Source organism: Cupressus sempervirens, chromosome 9 (genome assembly GCF_028749045.1).
Source record: "Cupressus sempervirens isolate cs-2001-9-10 chromosome 9, ASM2874904v1, whole genome shotgun sequence".
Classification (NCBI taxonomy): Eukaryota; Viridiplantae; Streptophyta; class Pinopsida; order Cupressales; family Cupressaceae; genus Cupressus; species Cupressus sempervirens.
The window spans coordinates 287,354,990-287,381,061 of NC_143126.1; positions in this window are offsets into that span (position 1 = coordinate 287,354,990).

The window sequence follows — 26,072 nt, forward strand, 5'->3', positions numbered from 1 at the left end:
GGGAAATTTGTTTTCTCTTCTTAAGGCTATAATGTTTCACTAACCAAAAAGGCTTTTTTCTCCAAATTCATTCCCACATTTAGCCCTCTAGCTAAACTTTTAGTCATGATAAAGTCCCTTTTAAAACAAGCTCCTGCTTGTTTTTCAACATCAACGTTATCAATAAGATTTACTATTGCACTTATATCGAAAAGAAAATTTTCTAGGATAGGGCCTTCTTCAATATTCACATACAAAGAATCATTCTTTTCACCATCTTTCATAACATAAAAATATTCATATTCAGGAAGGGTACTACAAAACACCTTGATAGGATCTTCAAGAAAAAGACGATCACCATAGGTCTCAAATGTGACACATTCTATATGAGGAGAAAAATAAAATTCAGAGATTATTTCATCATTCTTGTGTATCACATCTCTTGGGTTGGAAAAGACATTTTCATCCTTTAAAACTAGATCAATAGGAGGCTGAAATAAATCTGACTGGGCTTCTTGTTCACTCAAGACTACATAACTACAAGAGATATAGTGAGATGAAATAACCAAGGCTTCCTCATCACCCATGTCTAATTCTTCTTCGAGTTGCTACAATTTTTTTTGTGTGCCTTGAAATCTTTCAATTTATGATATCTAATGAAAATGCTCCTCCACAATAGCAAAGATGTGGAGTCATCATCTAGGCTTATACGTTTCTAGATAGCTCAAGAAATGCTTTCTTTATAGTTGTCTACAAACTTCTGCAACATCTTATCTTACATTGAATAAAGTTCCATTAGAGAGGGATTTTTCCTTGTCTTTCTCATGGTTTTCATGTCTGGCTCTTTATACAAAGTCACCAATCTCCTACACATAGAGATAATTAATTTCACCAAGTAAACAATTAAAGATACCGATCTTTGTTTCTTATTTCCCCAACAAAGTTGCAAAAATCTATTGGTAAATAGATTTGTCTTCACACAAAATTATTACAAAAATGACTTAAGAATGCTCAAAATGAGGACACAATAATCTACCAATAGTTGGGTCACTTTTCTATTGGATTAAGCAAGTGCCCTCTAAATTTTATAGGGTACAACTCACTGATTAGATATGCAAAGAATGAGATTTACAATGCTTTTAACTTGAAAGAAAAGACAACCCTCACTATTCTTGGATAGTTGGCAAATAATTAAATAAATACAAAAGTGAGAATGCAATATTAATACTACAAGTAATGAAAAGAACATTCAAATCCTATAATAATATAGGAATGAGCAAAGATCACATAAAGATTTTGGATAACTAGGAAACCCACATGAAGCATGAATTCAATAACAATAGTTAAACCCACAATTTGGTCTAGGTTCAAATATTGATCATATAAATGATTGATAAAATGCAATCTTTGAGAATAATATGGAGTCTTTCATTCATTTAAAAGTAATTTCAAACAAACATAACCATTGAAAAGCTCATAAAATCTATAGATCCCTCCTCACTTGATGCAGTGAAAGGTAGGAGAATCTCCAAAGGAGATGTCGTAGCCCCCAACAAATAACCACATAGCAAAAACACAACAATAAGAAGTAATAAAGAAAGATCTGATACCAGATTATAATTATATATTCATAAAATATAATTGATTAAATGAAATGTGCCAAGTTGCAAGGCTTTCCCAGTTATGGCCAAATACAAAGAAAATAATAGTTCTAAAAGATCCCTCAAGATTCAATCCAAACACTAGCTAGTCTACATCCTCACTCTGGTAGAAACCCCCAAGGAAGATCTCAACTTGTGCTTGCAAGCCCACCAAGAAATATCCTTTTTTTCCAAGCCATAGCTACTAGCTCTTCTCTAACTCTATCCAAGATCCAAGTGCAAACTACCTCACATTTGGTGTTCTGTCCACACATTCACAACTCCATCACAATCTTGCTATAAACTGCCTCACATTCAATGCTCTATTCACAAACTCAGGAAAACTTGCTCTTCAGATACTCTTCTTCTCCACGATGGATGAATAAGTACTAAAGACTTCCCCAAAACCCCTAATTATACCAATCCAAGCCACAAGTCAGGCCATAATAGAAATTAAATACAAATACATAAATTAAATTCCATAAGTCAGCCAACAATAATAATTAAATTCCCAAAATCAATGTCTGAGTAAAATTGTGATATCTCCTAGCTCTAAATGAAATAAAACTTGATCTTGAAACCATAGATAGAAATATAGGTCCTCTTCAATCCTTGAAATTTTCATCCTCTAATTCATTGTGTAAAATTAGTTATATGACTTACAACAAGCACCAAATTCCTAAGAAAGGCCAAGCTCCAGAGACCATGCCGAGCAACCAAAGACCATGCCGAGTAACCAAAGATCATGCCAAGTAAACAATGAACATGAAAAGTAACCAAAGACCATGCCAAGTCCCTAAACCATGTTGAGCAACCAAAGACCATTTTGAGCAACCAAAGACCATGCCAAGCTCCAAGACCATGCCGAGCTCCATAGACCATGTTGAGCTCCAAGACCATGCTGAGCTCCATAGACCATGCCAAGCACTAGTTCTTCTTTAACCAAGTACCAGTCCAAGCACCTACCAAATAAACTATCAAGCCTCCTCCCATGAACTCCAAAGTAGTCACCAAGAAAACCCAAGATGCTCTTGCATCATCACCAAAAGATCATAGTTTGATATAAATCAAAGAATTGCTCCCTCCTAAAATAGTCTACATTTTCCCCAAAATGCAACACAAAGTCTACACAAAAGTGAAAACCTCATGAATCTCCACTCTGAGAAAAGAAGAAGAATACTTTTAGCCTCCTTTTGAAAAGAAGAACCCTCTCTTTAGCTTTTAGTTGCATATTTATCTTTTTACCTTTCATAATCTTCCTCAGTTTTAATAACTAATTCTTAACCAATTCCCTTCAATTTCCTTTCCAATTACCAAAACTAAAATTTTAACACCTCCACCCCCAAAACTTAGGTAAATTTTCAAGTTCATATAATATTTAGCTATGCAAATTGAATATTAAACATGCCCTATGTTTTATAAGTTTTCATTTTTAAAGATTGGCACTCAGATTAGAAATTGTCGCCTTTTCTAGGACCTTTATTTTGCCTATCATTCTTGGAAACTCATCAAGAATAATTTCAATTTCATGTTTCAATGTATTATTTTTTAGGATGTCATAATTGGACTTATGAAGATGAGCCATTAAAGTTGCATCAGATTCAAAAATCTTTATGAACTTTTTGAATATTAGGCATTCATTTGTACTTTCAAAGCTAGACATGTGAATCTGAACTCGCATCTAGGGATGACCTTGAGATTTGGAATTCACATTTCTCTTGAACTGCTAAAATTCACCTATAATAATGTCTCTAAACATAACCCTAAATTTGGAACTAAACTTTAAACTAGGATATCTGAAACTGCATACCAGAATTTGACTTGGATCTGCATTTGAACTTTGAGCTATTGAGCCATATTGAATCAATGAATCCATTTGAAAAGCATATTGAACCTTTGTTCCCTTCGTACCATTTGAACCATTTGAACTTTGTTCAATTAGTTCCAAATTTATAATTGAAATCCTTGAACATGTACATTTGGAGGCTTTTGATTTGCTATTATGAAACTTCATTTGGAAATTGCTTTACACGACATTCCTTCACACAACATTTTCAGCATAAATCATAGGACAAAATTGAGATTCTGAGGGAGGGTCATATTGGAAGGTTGGATTTCCAAGCTTAAAAATTGGGCAACTAACAATATTGAATACAAGACTCCCACTGGAACATTATCAGTTGAATACATTATTGAAAAGAAGAATCATAACATCATGATGATTGATATTGCATCTACTCTTATTTATGTTGAATTTGATGAAGTTAAAGACTACAAAATAGCTCATGAGATGTGGACCAAAATAAAAGACATATATGGAGGAGATGAAAATGTAAGAAGAGCTAAGGATGAAAGTCTAAGAGGTCATTTTGATTAGATGAAATGAGAGAAGATGAGAATATTTCAAAATATTTTGAAAGAATCATAGCCAGTGTAAGTGTAATCAAAGCATCTAGAAGAGACATTAAAGAGAAAATAGTTATAAGGTACTCATAACTGTTCTTCCCATTTATGCAATTAGAGTGCCTACTATTCAAGAAATGAGATGTGATCCAAATAATAAAATATCTTTAGATTCACTAGTTGGAAGATTGACAACTTTTGAGTTAGATAACTTTGATAACTATGTTCCTAGTTCAAAGGTTATTGAGTCTGCTTTTGAAGCTAAACTCTCACTCAAAGAAAAGGGTAACGAATCAAAGTCCAGTCAATTAGGAAGTGAAGAAGAAGAAGCAAAAAAAAGTTTAGATAGTGATCTTGAAGTTGTTGAAGCCCTACTTGCGAGAAATTATTCCAAAGGCAGAGGAAAGTACAAAGGCAATGTTCCTTTGATCTATTTTTCTTGTGAAGAAGTTGGTCACATTACTGCAAGGTGTCCAAAAAAAGAAATCAAAGATGAAAAGAAAAGAAATAAGCACAAAGGAAAGAAATATTCTGAAGAATTGCAAGGACAAAGATAAGAAATCATATTTTATAGCTAAAGATTCTAATAACAATGAAGATGAAATGGTATATATTGATGTAAAAGATGAATCTAATGATGAAGAAGATAAGATGACACTTGTCTTTCATGTTAGTAAAATTGATATATGAATTATTGATAGTGGTTGTTCACATCATATGACTCAAGATAAAACTAAATTTGAGCACATGAAATATTATAATGAAGGTAGTGTGAGTTTTGGAAACAATGAATCTTGTAACATAAAATGAAAAGGATGTATTTCATTGACTAAAGAACTTGAATGTGACAATGCTTATTGGGTTGAAGGACTAAAGCATAATATACTGAGTGTGGCACAGTTGAATAACAATGAATTGAAGGTAAAATTCATGAATGAATAGGCCAAACTACTGGATGGAAAAGGAAATATGGTTGGATATGGAAAGCAAACAAAAGGTAAATTATTTTATCTTGATCTTAGTGAATGTTCATGTTTTATTGCTCAAGTAGAAGAAAGCTAGTTATGGCACAAAAGACTATGTCATGTAAACTTTGATAATCTAGTTAAGATAAGAAAATATAGAAGAGTAAGAGGTATTCCTAGCTTTAAGAAACCTGATATGGGTTTATGCAAGAATTGCTAAATTAGTAAGATGGGAAAGATTAGTTTCAAAAGCAAAAACTATTAGTTAGAAGAAGTTTTAGAAATTGTTCATATAGAATTATGTGGACCTATTTGTATAGAGAGTTATAGTGGAGAACATTTTTCCATTCTTTTTTTTTAATGACTATTCTAGAATAATGATTGTAATGTATCTAAAAGAACAATCAAAAGCCTTTCAAAAGTTCAAGTGGTATCTACTAAGAGTAGAAAAAGAAGTTGGAAATAGGTTGAAATGTTTAAGATCAGACAAAGATGGTGAATTCATCTCCAATGAATTCAATAATTTCTACATTAAAAGAGGAATTGAAAGATATGTATCAATCCCTAGTACACCACAACAAAATGGTATAGCTGAAAGATGAAACAGATCCATCATGGATTCTTTAAGAACCTTAATGATTGAAAAGAATGTTTCTCTCAAATACTAGAAGGAAGTTGTAAGCACTATATCTCATACCTTAAATAGAGTACAGTTGAAGAAAGATTCAAACCAAACTTGTTATCAACTATGGTATGGCTACAAACCTAATGTAAGTTACTTGAAAGTATTTTGTACCAAATGTTATATCTTTAAAGAATCTAGAAAAGGAAAATTTGATGTAAAAGGTCATGACAACATATTTCTAGGATACTCCTATAGAAGTAAAGCATACAAACGTTTGAATTTTTCTACTCATAAAATAATAGAAAGTGCACATGTTAGAATAGATGAGTTTGCAGAAAAGACTGAAGAAGAAAGAAACAAGGAGCTAGACAATTATAGAATATTTGTTTACTATGAACTAGATACCCTACCAAATCTATCTGAAAGAAAGGAGGCTTCATCTCTTGAGTCCCCAAATCTCCAAGAGTTACCAAGTTGTAGACAATGCAACCTGAATCACAGTCTGAAGAACCCAAGTCACAGTTAGAGGCTATCGACCTAGTTCAAACTGAGTCTAATGGACCTAAGTCATAAAAAAAAGGACCCAAGCTTGATATTGAAGTTCATGATGAAGACAGTGGAACTCATTCAAAATCTAAAGAACCTATGTTAGCAAGATATATCTAAAGGCATCATGCACCTGATTAGATAATTAGAGATAAATCTAATGGAACAATGAAAAGAAGAAAATTAAAAGGTACATGTTTACTTGCTAAATTTGAACCTAGAAATGTTAAAGATGCTTTGGAAAATGAAATTTGGATTGAAGAAATGAATGAAGAGATAGAATAGATAGAAGTGAACAAAACTTGGACTCTTGTTCCTAGACCCAAAGATAAGAATGTAATTGGCACAAAGTGGGTGTTCAAAAATAAGCTGAATGAAGATGAAAAAGTTTCAAAAAATATGGCAAGTCTAGCATGTAAAGGATATTCTCAAGAAGAAGGTATTGATTATGGTGATATTTTTGCTCATGTCACAAGATTAGAAAGTGTTAGAACTTTACTAGCATATGAAACACACAGAGGATTTAAAGTATACCAAATTGATGTTAAATCTGAATTCTTGAATAGAATTCTTGATGAAGAAGTCTACATTGAACAACCAAAAGGATTTGTAGATCCTAGCAAAAGAGACATGGTTTGAAAGTTACACAAAGCATTATATGGTCTCAAGAAAGCTCCTAGAGCTTGGTATGAAAGACTTCATAATTACTTGGTACAGATTGGCTTTCAAAAAAAAATGATAACAACAATCTGTATATCAAAGAAGGACTATACGAGAAGATTGTGTTGGTAGAAATATTTGTTGATGATATTCTATTCATAGGAAATGATGACTTGTGCAAAGCATTTTCAGAAGAAATGAGTAAAAAATTTGAGATGTCCATGTGTGGTGAGATAAAATTCTTTGTTGAGTTGTAGATAAAACAAAAAAAAAATGGTATCTACATCACTCAATCTAAGTATACCAAGGAAATACTAAAGAAATTTGGAATGGAAGATTCAAGACTAGTTGGAACCCCTATGTCTACTAGAAATAAGTTTTACAAGAATGATGATTCCAAAGAGGTAGATCAAACCACATATAGATCAATGATTGGAAAATTGTAGTATGTAGTACATACAAGGCCTAATATTGCTCTAGCACTTGGTATGGTGGCAAGATTCTCAACAAATCCTAGAGAAAATAACATGATGGAAATCAAGAGAATCATGAAATATCTAAAATGTATTGAAGACTATGGATAATGGTATACAATTGGAGGTAATTGGACTTGAAGGTGTTTACTAATGCTAATTGGGTAGGAAGTCTTGATGACAGAAAAATAACTAGTGGTGGAGCATTCTTTCTTGGTAAAAGACTAGTGTCTTGGACAAGCAAGAAAAAAAATTGCATCTCTCAATCCACATCAAAGGTAGAATATGTGGTAGTAGTAGTTAATTGTTCCAACATTGTTTGGTTCAAACAATTGGTGAAAGGAATGAAGATAGAGATCAAGGATCCAATAGTCATATACTGTGATAATACCAGTGCAATCAATATATCAAAGAATCCAATGATGCATACGTAAATAAAGCATATTGCTATAAAATATGAATTCTTAAGAGATTTGGTGCAGAATAAAGAAGTTATATTAGAATATGTAAATAAAAAAGAACAATTTGTAGACATATTCATGAAACCATTACCTAAGGATGCATTTGTGTATCTATGAGGTAAGCTAGGGGTCATTCCCCTATTTGAAGCTCACTAAATAAATTTTAGTGATGCATTAACCTAAGTAAGTTGAAGATCAATTAGTTGGTGTAGAATTGACAAGGGCATATTACAAATGAATTAGTACTTAAGGTACATTGATATGAGCAGAGTTTTTGTCTTTGGCATGTGTTGTCAAAGAGGGAGAAGTTTTTTATCATATCTTTAAGAAAATTTTTCATTCCAAAGAAGGACAAGTTTGTTGTAAGAGGGAGAAAGTTTTGTGATTGAACTTAGTAGAAGTTGTTGAACACAAAGGGAGAATCTAGTGAAAGGAAGAGCTCATACTGATAGAGAGATTTCTCAAGGGTAAATCCAAAATTTCATTGTGTTATGACATGTGTTTCCATAAATGCTAAAGAAGGAGATTTTTGGATACAATTGATGAATTGTGTATTGTCTTTGATGTTACACAAATGTCATAATATTATCAGTCAGTTGTATGTTGAGCTCACTCAGGTAGTGAAGACAATTTTCTATGTCTACAAAGCATTCCTAAGTTTTCCAAGCTAAGAAGGTAGTGTCTACCAAGTTCACTTGGGTGTCAAAGGGAATTTTGTAGAAGATGAGTGTTAATTGAGCTCACTCGATCAATGAAGAAAAGTTGGATGGAACTAGTGTTAACCAAGCTCACTCAGTTGCCAAAGGATCTTTGTGAGTTTATAGTGTTAACAGAGCTTCTATTGGTTAACACAAAAAATTATTTATGAGTTAGTGTCTAGCGAGATGAGTCAACTAATGAAGGATTTTCTTAATTTGGCATATTGAGCTCAATTGATTTATCTAATAGTTCTAGCCGATTGAGATGATGAATATTAGTTATTATAAGTTGTATACGACCCAACTTGATAATATGAATGATATATGTCAAGGTCAAGTTGTGAATTCAAAATATGAAAGTGAAAAAGTGTGAAGATATTGAAGATTTAATGATGAAGAGAGGAAGCAAATTTGAAGGATAAGAAAAATATCCTTGAGAAGTAGAAAAGCTATATTCAATTAGGAAGGATCAAGTACAAGCCAAAAAAAGATCTATAATCAATAATTTAGTTGCATTCAAATCAGGTCATCTCATTGTTACTCTCTAACCATTGTAGTAATGATCTAAATCTCTTAACAGAGTTGGATTAATAGCTATTTGTAAATCCTTTAACAAGGTGGCAATTCTATTGAATTGTCTTAAGACCTCTAACAAGGCCACTCCTAACAAGGTGATTAAATCCTTTACCAGGGTCAAACCTAACAGTGTGTTTTGTAACCTTTAATAGGGTTGGCTCCTAATAGGGCTCACTTCAGAAGTGTGAAAATAGTAACTAGTTGCAATTGGTGGTTTTTCTCAAATTAGGTTTCCACGTTAAATCCTAGTGTCAAATGTGTTCATGATATTTTCTTTTATATGTTTGCAACTAAGTTAAAGTAAGGGTAATCATAGATAACATTTAATGAATTGTATGATTAGTACTTATTGAGTTACAACATTTTATGTGTGTTTACCAAGCATCAACAATATTTAGTTTTCAAACCTTATTTTGTACTGACATCTAAGGGATCTGGGATTTATTTTAGTAGTAATTGATTCACCCCTCACCTCTTAGTTACTCCTCTTATATTTCCAACAATGATCAACTGAACAACATATTAATCTAACATGGATACTGCATTTCTAATTATTTAAGCATTTAATAATGATTGTTAAAGAACATTAAAAGGCACTTAAAATATAGAAGTAAACATGGTCAAATACATGACCAACCACTACTATGGGAACTTAGTATAGTGTATCAAGATAATAATACATAGTGCAATCTCTACACACATCTCATGGTAATCATGGAACAACATCATGATACCACATTAATCCTTGTAATCACTAGCACAAACCTTTGTGAAACCATCTAACACATCATAATATCATAAATTATCCACAATAATAAGCAAAGCAATTAATATAGTAACATAAATCTAATCACCTCAAGGGTGCAGACCACTCATTGGTTCAATCATGATGACTCATGAAGCAAGATCACCAAGGTTGCATCCATTAGGATGACTTATAAAAATCAAATGGGAGAGACACTACATGATCAAGAGAAGGAAATGATACTAGGGAAGCCCTATGCCCAAAGAGAGCTCTTGGTGTCATGTTTGGATAAGGATTTGATCAAACCCTTTTGAATCCTATCAGCAAATTTGAAAACCCTTAATTTTAGCCTTAAAATTAGCATCCTATTGTACAAATAGGTTGTGGAAGTGAGACTAGGTGAATCTCAAAGGTCTCCCAAAAGGGTATCTAGATATGAAGTTAGTTTTCCACCTTATTAACCCTTTTTCAGAGTTAAGTTCTAAAAGATGAGTTTGGAGGCCTAATTTCTTACAACTCTACTAGGCGTAATTTGGAGCAATTTCTTGAAATTGATAGAGATTTTAGTGGAATTCTTGTTGGAGATATTTTTACTATGTCTGGGTTCTTAGTGTAGATGAACCAATGGAGAATCTAAGGTGTATATATCAGATGGAGTTAGCTTTTACATCAGTGTGGACTATTAGAAATGAGAAGGAGTAACTAAGAAGGGAGGGGTGAATTAGTCACTACAAAATGAAATCCATGTCCCTTAAGATGTCAATAAAACTTTAAACCAAATCCTTACTAATACTCGCTTAACACTAAATTTTCTATTGTAACTTGGTTAACACTAGATTTAATATTGTCACTCGGTTAGCACATAGATATTATCTTAAGATATTTAATATTTTAAACCATAAATAACTTAGTTGTAGAAGCATAAAGGAAATATCATGAACACAAGATACATCAAGATTTAACGTGGAAACCCAATTTGGGAAAACCATCAACTATAACTAGTTATTATTTTTCACTCTTTTGAAGTGAGCCTTGTCAGGAGACAACCCTATTAAAAATTACAAAATACACTAATATGTGTGACCTTGTTAGAGGATCTAATTCACACTATTAGGAGTGGTCTTGTTAGAGGTCTTTAGACACTTCAATCTAGATTTCCACCTTGTTAGAGGACTTTCTAAATAGCTGTTAGGCTAATTCTATTAGAAGATTTGATTCACTGCTAGAATTATTAGAGACTAACAATGAATTGACCTGATTGCTGATGCAAGTAATTTTTTTGATTCAAATCATAATGTTCTTATAGCTCTATCAACTCAGATACTCCATCCTCTTATAGATATCCTTCCAATTCACTTCCTTAATTCATCTTCTTCAATTCCACCTTTTTTTCTCACTTCAATCTTTAACTTGAGCTTTCATATCTATGATTCACCTTGTCAAATTAGCTTAAATATTCTTTTGATCAAACAATTATCATCCCTTAAGTCAGCTTGTATTAACCAATAAATTTATCAGACTTAAAATGTTGACAGTGGGCTAATACAGAATTGAATACTTAGTTAACACAAAAGCTCTAATGTTAGCTTACCCAAATTAGTCAATAGTAACTTCATGCTGACTTTCCTTTGATAATTGACTGAGCTTGGTCAATACTATCTCTGAACTTGGTTATAACTGAACACTCAACATATACAAGAAACTATCTTTGATGCCTAAGTGAGCTTGGCTATCATTGACTACTCCATAAAGGCTTGAAATTTTGTGTAACATCAAATACAACATAAAATTAAATAATTATTTTCAACAATCTCCCTCTTTGGAATTTATGGCAACACATGTCATAATATAAAGAAATTTTAGAGAAAAATCAAAGTAAGGATAGTATCCTTGTTAGAGTAAATAATTAATTAATTATTTATTCTATTACTTAAGCTGACTTAGGTAAATACATGTAGTTAATAGTTGTAGAGATAAGTTGTTGACAACATGGGAATTTGTTCCCTTCTAGCATGTTCCACCTTTTTGTGGAAAGTGTGTTTAGTTGTCAACCTTATCTTCTACCACCTTCCAACCTTGTTCTACAACCTTCGTTGAGGCCTTTATAAGTGGTCTCTATTTCATTGTAAATTCATCCATTCACATAGAAATTCTATTTTCCTATTGTGAAATATTTTATTGTGTAATTCTTGCGTCAAGCTCTTGCTCCTTAGGTTTCTCTTCAGAAAGTTATTTGCACTATAGGTGATCTTGGCACATTTCTAGAGTTGGATTCTCAACTCCTACATGGTATCAGAGCCTCCCTATTGCTTCTTGTTCGAATAATTTTTGAAGCCATAATTTGAAGTCACAAACCCTAGTTTGTTTGTGCATTTTTCTTCAATTTAGGGGTAGAGTGATTTTTTGAAGCACTTTGGGGTCAAATGGATGCTACCATTGGATTTGGAAGGCCATTTGTAGTTAGGATTCATATAAAAAATTTCATTTTTCACTATAGGGCATTTAAAAAAAAAAATTAGGCTTCTCTGGTTGCAGTCGTATGACTGTACAGACGTGTAGAGCAAAAAAATTTTAAAAAGTAAATTTGGCAGTACCATCTAGTGGGCACCACTACACTACCACCACATGGCCCCCACACCACCACAATCGATAGTAGCACTGGTAGGCCACCACAATGCCACCCACAAGCCTCTACCACCTTAGCACAACTAACTCGTCACCTCCACCCCACCTCAGATAGTGGTGCCACTGGGTTCTCCTCCCAGGCACCACTACCATCGGTAGTTTCCACTCTATCTCTGCTCTAGCCTCTTGCATCATTTTCAGACTGTGCCATGTCACTTTTTCGATTGCTAATGTCACTTCTAGGTGACACGTTAGCATTTTTTGACTATTGATGTCATCCCTACCAACGATCTACTGATTTCACCTTTACAGGTGCTGGCATCATCTTCCTAGCTATTGATGTCATTTTTTTAGTGACCTTTTTTTTTGTTTTTTGAAAAAATCCTTGTGACATCTATATAGGCATCAAATTTAACATAGTGTATGTAATTTTCCAGCAAGGTGGTCTTTTTAGAGTAGCAGTCAATTTTTTGTCTATAACTTGAGTATACAGAGGTCCTTTTCTGATCCAAAAGAAGCATCAGAAAGCTGAATTAGAGACAAAGATAGTGGTGTTGGTTTCATTATATTTTGAGTTCATCTAAGCTTCCATTTTTGGCATCAAAGTAGAGGCTTTTGTTTCCTCTTTCTCTACATCAACAATCCAGGTTCTTTTCCATTTTTTTTTCTTTCTATAGTTGTTTTTTTATGGTATTTGAGGGATATATTTGTACATTTGTGGGGGCATATTTTCTTTTCTATAATATTGTTTTAGATAAGACCCTTCTACTTCCATCTTTTTATTTCTTTCAATGGCAGTTCCATCTATGACTCATCTCACACCACACAACTACCACACCTGGAAGGCACAAATGACTAGGCTTCTCATGTCAAGAGGTCTATGGTTTATTTGGATGAGCACCAACCTATTCTTATGCACCCTTTTGAGGTTCTATAGCATAGGAAAAAAATGGATGAAGCCATGGGATTGATTGCACTAAACATTTTAGATAGTTTTCTATTTCACTTGGATGGTTTGACTACTCCATAGGCTTATTGGTAGAAATTTTAAACTTTGTTTGGTCAGGTGAATGAGTTTTGGGAACTTTAGTTGGATGTAGAGTTAACTTCTTTGTCACCATCCAACTTTTCCACCATTGAGGACTTTTTGATGAAGTTCAAATCTCTGCATGCAGTTTTACAAGGATGTGGGAAGAACAAAACCAATGATGAGTGCATATTTTTTATACTCTCAAAGCTGAGGAGACAATATCAAAATTTTTCTTCTACTTTCTACTCCACCATGGATGCCCTTGGTGATAAAAATAAGATGCCCACATTTGAGAAATTTTGTAATCAGTTGACTAGGGAACATGCAAAGATTCAACAAGTGGATGCCTCTGGCTCTTCTAGCCAAGCATTGGTTGCTCAAAATTCTAATGGGAAATCAAAGAAGAAAGGAAAATCAAAGAAAGACACATCAAAATCTGATCCAAAGTCTCCATCTAATCCTCCAGCAAACCATCAAATTAATTGATCTTCAAATGCTCGGTTGATGCATCACTAATCTTTGTTTAGTGAGATTTAGATAGAGGAATGACCCATAGCTTACCTCTTAAATACAAAAATGTCTCCTTAGGTAATGGCTTGGTGAAATGTTTGTAGTTTGTTCTTTTGTATTCACATATTCAAATCTCACCTATTTTTCTTACACTAATTCTCTCCAAAAATGATATTTTATTACAATGTGCTATGTCTTGGTATGCATAATTGGATTCTTTGATATTTTAATTGCACTAGTGTTATCACAGAAGATAACTACTAGATCCTTGATTTCTTCCTTCATACCTAACAATAGTTGTTTGAACAAAATTATGTTGGAACAATTGACTTCTATTGCAAAATATTATCCTTCTATTGTAGACTAAGAGATGCAATTTTGTTTATTTCTTGTCCAAGAAACTAGTCTCTTTCCAAGAAAGAATACTCCATCACTAGTTTTTTTCCTATCTTCAATACTTCATGCCCAATCAACATTAGTGAAAGGTTTTAATTGAAAGTTGCCTACCTTCTTATACTACAAAACATAATCTTTAGTACCTTTAGATACCTCATAATTATTTTTATTTCCATCATATGATTTTCCTTTGGATTGAAAGAAAATCTTTCCACCTTATCAACTACTAATGCAATATATTTTCTTGTGTGTACTACATAATAAAGTTTTCCAATCATTGTTCTATGTGTAGTCTGATCTACCTCTTTGGAATCATCATTTTTGGAAAGCTTATGTCTAGTAGAAATAGGTGTTTCAACTAGTCTAAAATCCTCCATTCCAAACTTCTTCCATATATCCTTGATGTACTCTAAATGAGTAATGTAGATACCATCCTTCTTCTATTAGATTTGCAAGCCAACAAAGAATTTAATCTCTCCAAACATTGACATTTCAAATTCTTTACTCATTGCTTTAGAAAAAGATTTGGATAACTCATCATGTCCAGTGAATAATATATCATCTACAAATTTTTTTGCCAGCAATAACTTATTTTTTGGTCCTTCCTTGATGTAAAGGCTGCTATTTTCATTTGTCCTTTGAAAACCAATTCTTACTAGATAACTATGCAATCTTTCATACTAGGCTCTATGGGTTTGTTTGAGACCATATAAAGATTTGTGTAATCTGCAAGCTATGTCCCTTTTTCTAGGATCTACGAAAACTTTAGGTTGCTTAGTGTAGACTTCTTCTAGGATTCCATTAAAGAATGATAACTTTACATCTATCTGATATACTTCTAGTCTTGCAATAGGAGATAATGTTTCTCCATAATGAATACCTTCTTCTTGAGAAAAACCTTTGCATACTAACCTTTCCTTTTTCCTTTATACTTCTCAATTTTCATTCAACTTATTTCTCCATAACCATTTTGTGCTAATTATATTTTTGTCCTTAGGCCTAGGAACAAGAGTCCAAGTTTTGTTTCTTTCAATTTTTTCAATCTCTTTATCTATTGCCTCAATCAAACTTTTATTGTCTAATTCATATTTAATAGTTCTAGGTTCAAACTCAACAAGCAAACATGTACCTTTTAGTTTTTTCCTTGTCATTGTGCCTTATGACTGATCTCCAATAATTTTTTAAGGTGCATGATTCCTTCTGACATATCTAGCAAGTATAGGTTCCTTCTTTCTAGATTTTGGAATTGATTCACTCGATTCACCATGCTCAAAATGATCTATTGAATCATGCTCAAGTCCCACTATCTATAACTCAAGTACTTTAGAATGTGACTTAGTTTTCACTAGCTAAAATATGACACCTTTTGATTGAGATTCAGGTGCTTTAGACTATGACTTAGGTTGCACTAGCTGTAACTTATTGTGATGTGGAGCCTAATCAAACTTGAAGGTATATTGGTTATATTTGCATATACCTATTATTTTTGTCTGAGGTTAATCCTTTAATGAATGCCTAGAGATCCTTGGAACAAGGGTCAAAATAAGCCAAGTTTTTACTTTATTTTTTTAAACAAGTATGAAAGTACAAGACAACCATCATACATGGATCATAAAGATCACAATAGAAGACTAACCAACAACCAAACACCAAATATTTCCAAGCATCACCACTAACTAGAACATAAAATAAAACATACGAGATCAACCAAGTTGAAAGACAAAGGTTGGCTCCTCAAAATTGGCTAAGTCTAAAATCCTATAGCCCTAAAATTTGCCTAAGCCTAAATTTTTGAAGCCCTAAAATTTCCTAAAATCTTTATCTTAGCTCGTAGAGGTCTAGAACCTATCTCAAAAGACTTGTTTCATATATTAAAATATATCTTAAGTATATGGAATTAAATCTCCATCAGCTTATACTTAAACAATATATTTTAAACCCCTTAGGAAATATGTTTTGAAATAGGAAGGTGTAAAACCTAAAAGGGTGTGGAAAACCAACTTTCAAACTTTTCTTAGACAAGCCTAGATAGCCCCTATTTTTCACACGAGGCCAATAGAGGCAGATTATCATGCACGGAAGTGTAACACACCCTGTGAGAAACTGCCAGCCACATAAGAAAGTGCACAAAATGATGTGAGAAGCTATTTATCCCAACAACAAAATTGGTGTTGGGTTTCATGCGTGGAAGTGCCAAGCTATGCAAAGAAACCTAACACACTACGTGAGAACCTACATTCTTGTGCAAGAAACTGCAAGTTTGCATAAGAATCTAGAAGAACAAGCTAATAAACAATAAAGGAAAAAACTATAAAATGAATTCCTTCACATCGGGGTTTGAGGTAAGGACACTCAAACACAATATTGAAAGATGGAAACAACATCTAACCATCTAACAAGTAGTAAAGAGTAGGTACAGAAGGAAACATCACAGTGTACTGAAACAACATCACAATAAATAGAAATAACATCACAATGAACAATACAACCAAACTAAGTACATGGTTCTTCCCAATCATAATAGCATCATAAGACCATTGTGGACCCTAGCTATCCCCTATGCATAACATCCCAAGCTATTGAGTAGATTGTCAATACTATCATAAGAAGGATGCCACTACTAAAAAACCTACAACATATAGTATAAGGAAATCTAACATGCTACAAGTAAAGCATAAGATAATCCTATAAAACCAGATAACATCATCTATCATATGCTACCCATCATAATAAGGAAATGTGCCAATAACTAAAATCATCTAAACATGATATACAAGCATCCCAATGAAAGCATAAATTACAAGAAAGCATACTCCAAAACCCAAAGCACCAAGTGAAAACATCCAACAATGGTTGTACTAGGAAAAAAGACCAGCTCAATACACTAGTCCCTAGTAGTGTTATAGGTAGTTATGCCTCCCAACCACATGGCACCCATAGGTCAACTCCCACCATGCTGATGAAGATAATGATCCAACTAAAAATACACACAAGCACAACATTCATGGCTAACACACACACCAAATAGTATGATGACTGAATCCAAGACATAAACAATGCAAAAACTATAGGTCCTGGTTAGGCACTCAATGGGCTACTAAGTAGGGGCTAAGATCATAAAGAGTTTCTTGGCATTAATAGGCCCAAGCTTGGAACATGTAGATTCAACTCCCTCAATAGAAAGGCTCTAGCACAAATTATTATTTTAAGTTTTATTACCACCAAGTGTTTTATTTAGTCATCATTTGATTAAAACTTATTTCACCAACCCTCTGAGCACAATGATCACCAGGCTATGAGGCAGAACCCCCTTCCATATGTTACCATACCCTACCCATGCTCATCCAATGATGAGTTCCCATAGGCGTGCAAATTCCCAACCCAACCCCAATGATCATAACTTGTAGAAGTATCATGATGGATCAGGACTCGCAAGTCACCCAACAAATGTACATGCACGTACTTGTGTGTGGCACACTACCATCATGAAGATCATAACACAAGGAGTGGATGCAAACACAAAAGAGAAAGTTACTCAACTAAAAATAGACTTGGGAGGATGGATGTGGCATGTATTCCAATACAACCTAAAAGTGCAACAAAGGTTTGAATAAAATCCAAATAGATAATCTAGGTCCACAACCAAACTCATGCCAAGAAAACTCAAGAGAATAAGGCAACACATAAAATGAGGTAAAAACCAAAAAAAATTTGGAAACTTAAAATTAAAACCCATTTTTCCTTTGGGTAAAAAAACCTTGAAAATCCAAAAATAATTGAGTTTAGACACCATATGGAAAAATGACTAGCATAATGGTGCAAAACCCTAAACCCCCATCCCAAAAATAGGAAAAATGTTCATACCCAACCAACCAGGTAGAAACAACAAATAGAAATGGAGGGGAATAGTAATTCTCAACCTCCTAACAAATAGCTACCAAAAATAGAAGCTGAAACAAAGTAGAAGTGATAAAATAGGAGAGCCCTACCTTGCAACCAAAATGGAATAAATTGAAAACAACTTAGTAAAATAAATAATTTGCCAAAATTGCTAAAAGTGATAGTAAAGAAAGGTCTCCCTGCATTGGATCCAATGAGACCGATCTCACAAAAATCCCATGCTCATAGCTCCAAAAAAACAAAAACATGATCCTCTAGAAGATGATTTTTAGAAAACCTCTCAAATTTGTATTTTCAAAAATTGAGAAGTTAATAATAAAATCCCTTTTTCAATACTTATTCACTTTTTGAGTGAATAGTTGATTAGGAAAAATAGCTAGTTAAACTAGCTAGACTCTGAATTGACCCAAATGAAAATTGGTTATTTTTTGTAATGAGAATTCACCTAAGGCAAAGCTGCTAGAAATTAAATTCAAGAAGATTTAAAACCCAAAAACCCAAAATCATAGAAATCACTAAATAACTTTTGCGACAACGCAAACCTCTAAATCTATAGACATGCTCACTGGTCTAATGACATAATGTAGTTGAGTTTTGATTTAATAATCACCAAAAGGATCTGTCAACCATATAAGGATGAAATTGGTAAAATATGAATAGCTAAGTCACTAACTTTGTGTGTCATTGCCAAGAATATAATTCCTACACACTAAAACACATGATCAAATGCAATTGCATATAATATCATAGCTAAAGAAATAATGCATTAAATTCCTAATTAATACATTTACATCACTCATGATCACATAAAGCATAAAGAGACAAGAATGAAGTAAATAACCATAACATAAAATCCATCACATAACATAATAAAAAAGTATCTCCAAATACCAAATAATTAGATATCATCATAGATCAAGTGTCATCTCAAAATGGCATCAACATGCAAATATGATGAATTGAATAACATAGCAATAAAGAATCTATGATATTGAATCAAAGTATAACATCTGACCCTTAGGTCATCACAAGGTACATAAACTAAGTGTATCAAGTATCTCTAGAATCAAAACAGACAAGGTATAGACTGCAAACACAAGAGGCACTACAAATCCTAACATAACTCAGGTTGAACTAGAGATTTGGGGAACTTGTGTGGTGCAGATTGTTGATTTCCAATTAAATTTTCTTAAATTTTAGGTAAAGTATTAGGTTAAAAGTAGATAAAGTTTCTATAGTTTTCAGGTTCTTTTCTGCTTTCTTATTTACTCATATTTTCAAAATCATCAATTTTTACATGTCCACTTTCTATACCCTTGTGAGTAGTAAGATTCAAACATTTGTATGCTTTTATTTTGTTGGAGTATCTTTGGAATATGCCTTCATCACTTTTCACATCAAATTTTCCTTTTCTTATTTCTTTTAAAATATAACATTTTCTTCCAAATACTATGAAATAACATACATTAGGTTTATAGCCATACCATAATTCATAAGGTGTTTGATCTGTATCTTTCTTCAACTAAACTTGAGTTAAGGTATGAACTATTATACAGATTGATTAATTCTAGTATTTAATTGCAACATTTTTCTATATCATCAGTGTTCTTGCACAATCCATGATGGATCTATTTATTCTTTTTTCTATGCCATCCTACTGAGGTGTACTAGGTGTAGATACCTATCTTTTGGCTCCTCTTTCATTGCAAAATTCATTGAATTCAATTGAGATTAATTCTCTATTGGAAGCATGAATGCTGATTATAATTCTATGGGGGAGTATTGTATAAATATTATTAGATGATTATCATGATGATATGTTACAATTATGACTATGTTTGTCATTGATGTCAACATAGCAATTTTCTGTGGTATCTGATAGAAGAATAGTGGAAAGATCAAGTTGGTACAGTTAGATCATTGAGTACTTTCACTAAGGGAGGTTAAAGAGAGGTACTAATAAGTGTCTAATATATGCAACTAACCTTAGAAGTAGAAGGTATTAAGTTTGGAAGAAGTTATGCAAGTTTCAATGAAGACTGTTCTGAGATAGAGTTTCTAGAGACATGTTCTAGTAAATTTGTCATATCTCTTAGTAGAGTTGTTATTCTATGAAGTAGATGTTAAAGATGTGAAGAATATATTTTGTAGATTCCATTGCTAATCTTGCTCATCATAATATTTCATGTATAGAAAGTGATGCAAGTTATAAGGTGGAAGATTAATGTTATCACTCAGTATTGCATGTTCTTAATGAGGTCCTATAATAATAAATTGAGAAGGTGTAATAGCCAACTCAGAGAATTTTTTTTTGATTTGGTATAAAGGAAGGATATTTTACTTTATTGTGATGATGTGTATATAATACTTGAAGAGATTACAAAGAGCAGAATGTGAACATAAGAAGAGCACAAAGAATGTGAAGGAAACTTCACTGCCAAAGTTTTATTATGTAATCCAAAGTTTGAATACTTGGATTTGAGATTCATGACCTAGTCTACAAGGTCAGATAGTGATTGGTCTAGTTGAAAAGATAGAGGAAAGAAGTTAAATTATATTACATACAATTATTCTACAAGGAATAGTTGAGAGATTAGTTGGACATTGAGTTTGTTGATCTGGCCCCAAAAGTTGTTTGGATAGTGGGTCCTTCTATCTTCTATGACTCCTAATAGGATTGAAATCTTCTATTAAGGATTCAAAGTCTCCTAATAGGGACTCATATGTACTAAATGTTGTAATAGACTCCTAACAAGATCCATCCTCTAACAAGGAATATTTATATTAGTATATCATCTTGTGGGCATCATTTCCATTGGGGTTTTCCCTCTGATCAAGGGTTTCCCTAGTTAACATATCTGGTGTAATTGTGTATGTGCATCTTTGTATGGTTTTTGTTTACTTTAGTTTGAATGGTTGAGATTATATAAGGTGGATAAATGTTTTAATTACTTGATAAATAATTCATTCCCCCCCTTTAGTTATCTTGGTGGACTATTGTTTGTAATAATTGGTATAAAAAAATCAGGTCCTTGAAGATAAAGTTTAACAACTTTAGGAGATCCATGGAAAACATATTCAAAAAGGATAGTTTGAAGTTTGATGGAACAAATTGTGACAGTTGGAAAGAAAAGAATAAGGAACATCTACTATGTATGGGTCTAAGATATTAGATCTTGAAAAAATAAAAAAAAGATAATCATTGCTGGGAAATATTTGAAAACTTGTACCAAGGAAGAAAGGGAACTTTTCATGTGTGACATGAAAGGTATAGAAGCACTATTGTCTGCACTTCCTAAAATTGAGTAAAACTAGGTAAAGTCACTTATTACTTCTCATATAATTTAGAAAGATTTGGAAAATAGTTTTTGAGATGAACCTTCTAAGAAATTGAGGTTACAAAGTGCAAAGTTGGATTTGTGTATTTCAAGATGCTAAGATGATGGAAGATGAATCTAAGAACATTTATGGGTAGGATATCAGAAATTACTAAAATTATTAGATCTTAAGGAGGAACCAAGAAAGATGATGAGGTGATATGGAAGATATTGAACTGCTTAACACCACCACTTAAGCAAGTAGTTCAAATGATATAGTTTTTGATCTTTTGTACCAAAGATTTTACAAAGGAAACATTACTTGGGAGACTTGAAGCAGTTGAGAATGAGCTTAGACACTCTAGAGAATTGATCAGAACTGAAATAGCTTTTAGTGCCCTAAATATTCAACCTAGTCTATCAAGGAGCACAAGTGCTAGAGGAGACTTTGCTAGCAGTACTAGATTTGATGAGGACAGATAGATAGAAGAAGGATTAGCCCCTCTAGAAAGAAGATTAAGGGATGGTAAGAAAATATTTAAATGTTGGACTTGTAATGAATTTGGTCATTATGCATCTAAGTGTCCTAAAATAGAGAAAAAGTATAGAGGGAATTTCAAACCTAGAAGAGATAGAGAGTGTTTGTATGCAAATGAAGAAGATAATTTTGATGAACAAATAGTAAGTGCTAGTGATGATGAAATAGGATTTATAGCTATTAAAGAATAAAGTCCATAGAAAATGTCTTTGGTCTCATAGGTCAAAAAGAAATATGATTAGATAATCAATAGTGGTTGTTCACATCATATGACTAGTGATATGAACAAGTTTGTTGACTTCAAAAGTCATGATGGAGGCATTGTCAGAGTTGGAAACAATGTAGTGTGTCAAGTTAAATGTATTGGATCTATAACTCTTGATGGTAAGACTAACACTGAGGATGTATATTTTTTTGATGGTTTGAATCACAATTTTATAAGTTTTCGACAACTAGTGGATAAAGGTTATCAGTTACAATTCATAGAGAAGACATGCATGATCAGAGACAAAGATGGAAAGGTAATTGGAATAGGAGCCAGATCTAGAGGTAATGTATTTGGTTTGAACCCTACTGAAATGATATGTTTCATTGCTAAGGTATATGACAGTTGGTTATGGCATAAGAGATTTTTTCATCTAAGCTTTGACAACATTGTGAAGACTAGTACTCTGTTTGCAGTTAGAGATTTTCCTAGGATTGTAAATCCTACTAACACAATTTGCAAGGAGTGTATATTAGCAAAGCATAATTGAACTTCTTTTCCTAGCAAGAAGTTTACTACTATAGAAAAATTGGAGATTATACATATAGATCTTAGAGATCCTACAATGACAAAAGGATTATATGGTGAAAGTTATTTCATGATTTTAGTTGATGACTTTTCTAGAATGATGTGGGTTGCATTTCTTAAAGAAAAATTTGAGGCATTTTAATAAGTTCAAGATATTCAAGAATAGTGTTGAGAATGAATCAGGTATGAAGATTAAATGTTTAAGATTAGACAAAGGAGGATAATTTACTTCAAATGAGTTTAACATATTTTGTGAAGCTAATGGAATTAAAAGATAGTTGTTAGCTCTAAGAACCCCTAAACAAAATGACATTGCAGAGAGAAGAAAAAGGTTAGCAACAGAAGAAAAAAGAGCTATGTTAACTAAGAATGATCTATCCAAGATCTTTTGGATAGAAGGTGTGAATACAATAGTATACACTATGAATATAGTGTAAGTCAAGAAAGACACAAACAAGACCCCTTGTGAATTGTGGTTTTGTCACTCATCTATAGTTAAGTATTTCAAAAATTTTGGTAGTAAATGTTATATCAAAAGAGATGAGGATATTGGTAAGTTTGATGATAGAAATGATGAAGGTATGTTTCTTGGTTATTCATTGAAAAGTAAGGCCTATTGATGTTATAATCTAAGAACTAAGATTATCGTTGAAAGTGCAAATGTAAGAGTTGATGAGAAATTTAGGATACAAGAAAGAATAATTGACTGCAATTCAAATGATGAGAATGTTGTTACTAAACCAAGGAATGATGAAGTATTCTTTGAGAATAGCAAAAATTTGTAGAATGAAGGAGAGCTAAGGCAAGAGCAAAGCTCAGAACCTTCAATAAAGATAAGAGTTGAGATAAAAACTCCTACTTCTAGTAAGAATATAAAAAATAATCATCCACTTAAATAGGTCATCGAAAGTAGAGATAAAGGTGTGATGACAAGAAGAAAAATCAATGAAGAAATATGTTTTATACCTCAAGTTTAACAAAAAAATGGAGATGAAGCATGTAAAGATGACTATTGGAAGCAAGCTATGAAAGAAGAATTAGATTAGATAGTGAAGAATGAGATATAGGAATTGGTTCCCATACCATCAGACAAGAATGTGATAGGAAAGGAATGATTATTTAGGAACAAGAAGAATGAACAAGGTGAAGTTGTAAGGAATGAGGAATGATGTTATGTAAAGGTTACTCATAGCAAGAAGCAATAGACTATGATGAAACTTATTCTCCCATGGAAAGAATAGAAGTAGTAAGATTATTCTTAGCATACACAGCATATAAGAAATTCAAAGTATATCAGATGGATGTCAAGTCAACCTTACTAAATTGAGAACTTGAAGAAGAGGTATGCATAGAATAGCCTAAAGGTTTTCCTTTAATAGATGAATAGGAAATAATATGAAGATTGAACAAAGCATTGTTTGGCTTGAAACAAGCACCCAAAACTTGGTATGCAAGGTTGGATAAGAATTTGAAAAAGTTTAGATATAAAAAAGGTATGACAGATAGTAATCTATATTGGAAAGAAATTGACGATGGATTGATGATTTTGGTAATATTTGTTGATGATATCACATTTGGAGGAAATGATGATGAAAGTGACAAGTTTATAGAAGAGATTAAGAAGGAATTTGAAAAGAGATTGAAAGGAGAAATGACATATTTTCTAGGATTATAGATTGTGTAGGACAAAGAAGGAATATTTATTTCTTAGACTAAGTATTTGAAAGATTAACTGAATAAGATTGGTTTGGAAACATGTAAACCTGTTGGAACACCTATGGTAATGGGACATAAGTTATTTGCAAAGGATGAGACACCTACTATTGAGTAGAAAAAGTTTAGATCTATTATTGGAGGATTGTAGCATCTGACTCACACAAGGCCAAATATAGGAAATACAGTTGGAATTGTTGTGAGATCTCAAGATGACCCTAGAGAAGCACATTATGCAACAATCAAAAGGATATTTATATACCTAAAAGGAACACTAGAGTTTGGATTGTGTTATGATTCATCTAATTATTTCATTTTATATGCTTATACTGATGTTGATTGAGTAGGCAGTATGGATAATAGAAAAAAATACTAGCAATGGAGCCTTCTTTCTTGGAGGAAGATTGGTTTCTTAGCTAATAAAGAAGCATGATTTTACCTCACAAAGTATAGTAGAAGCAAAATATGTTGTAGTAGCAAACAATTTTAGTGAAGTTTTTTGGATGAAGCAAATGGTGAAGGATATAAGGATAGAATTTAGTGAACCTATTGTCATACATTGTGACAATACAAGAGCATTGAATATGTCTAAAAATCTAGTGTTGCATTCTAAGACTAAGCACATTTCTATCAAGTATCACATGTTGAGAGAGAAAGTTGCAAAAAAGGAAATTTGATTGGAGTATGTAAGCACCGAAGAGAACATTGTAGATATTTTCACTAAGCCTCTTCCTAAAGAGACTTTTGAGTATTTTTGAGGTATGCTAGGGGTCATGCCCCTTCCTACATCAAAGTAGATGATGCAAGAATGCATCAATCTAGTGTAACACAACACTATTTTTTTTCTAGACTAAATGATGATACTTCCTGTATGGGGGAGTATCCATGATGAACAGAGTTATCTAGGACTCTTATTGGATGTTGTTTTTAATAGTGTCTTTGGAAACTTGAGTAGGTTAGAGATAGTTGCTACAAAGATTGATGGTTGTTGAAACCTATGAAATTGATGTTAATGGGGGAGAAGTACAACATGAAAACTAGTTTGGAAAATATAGTTTAGGAGAAGTATAACAAAGAGAAAATTGAGTTATATCAATGGGGAAGAATGATTGATGAGGAGGATTTGAAAAGAAAGATTATCAGTCTTATATAGTTGGTATTTTTGGAATTAGATGTTTTTCATCTATGTTGCCATCAATGCTTAAGGGGAAGATTGTTGGAAGCATAAATGCTGATGATAATTCCATAGGAGAGTATTGTAGGAAAATGATTAGATCATTATCATGATGATATGTTACATTCATGAATGCATTTTTCATTGATGTCAACATAGCAGTTTTCTATGGTATCTTCTAGAAGAAAAATAAAAAAGATCAAGTTGGTACAGTTAGATCTTTGAGTACTTTCACTAAGTGAGGTTAAAGGAGATACTACTAAGTGTCTAGTATATGTAGCTAACCTTGGAAGCACAAGATATTA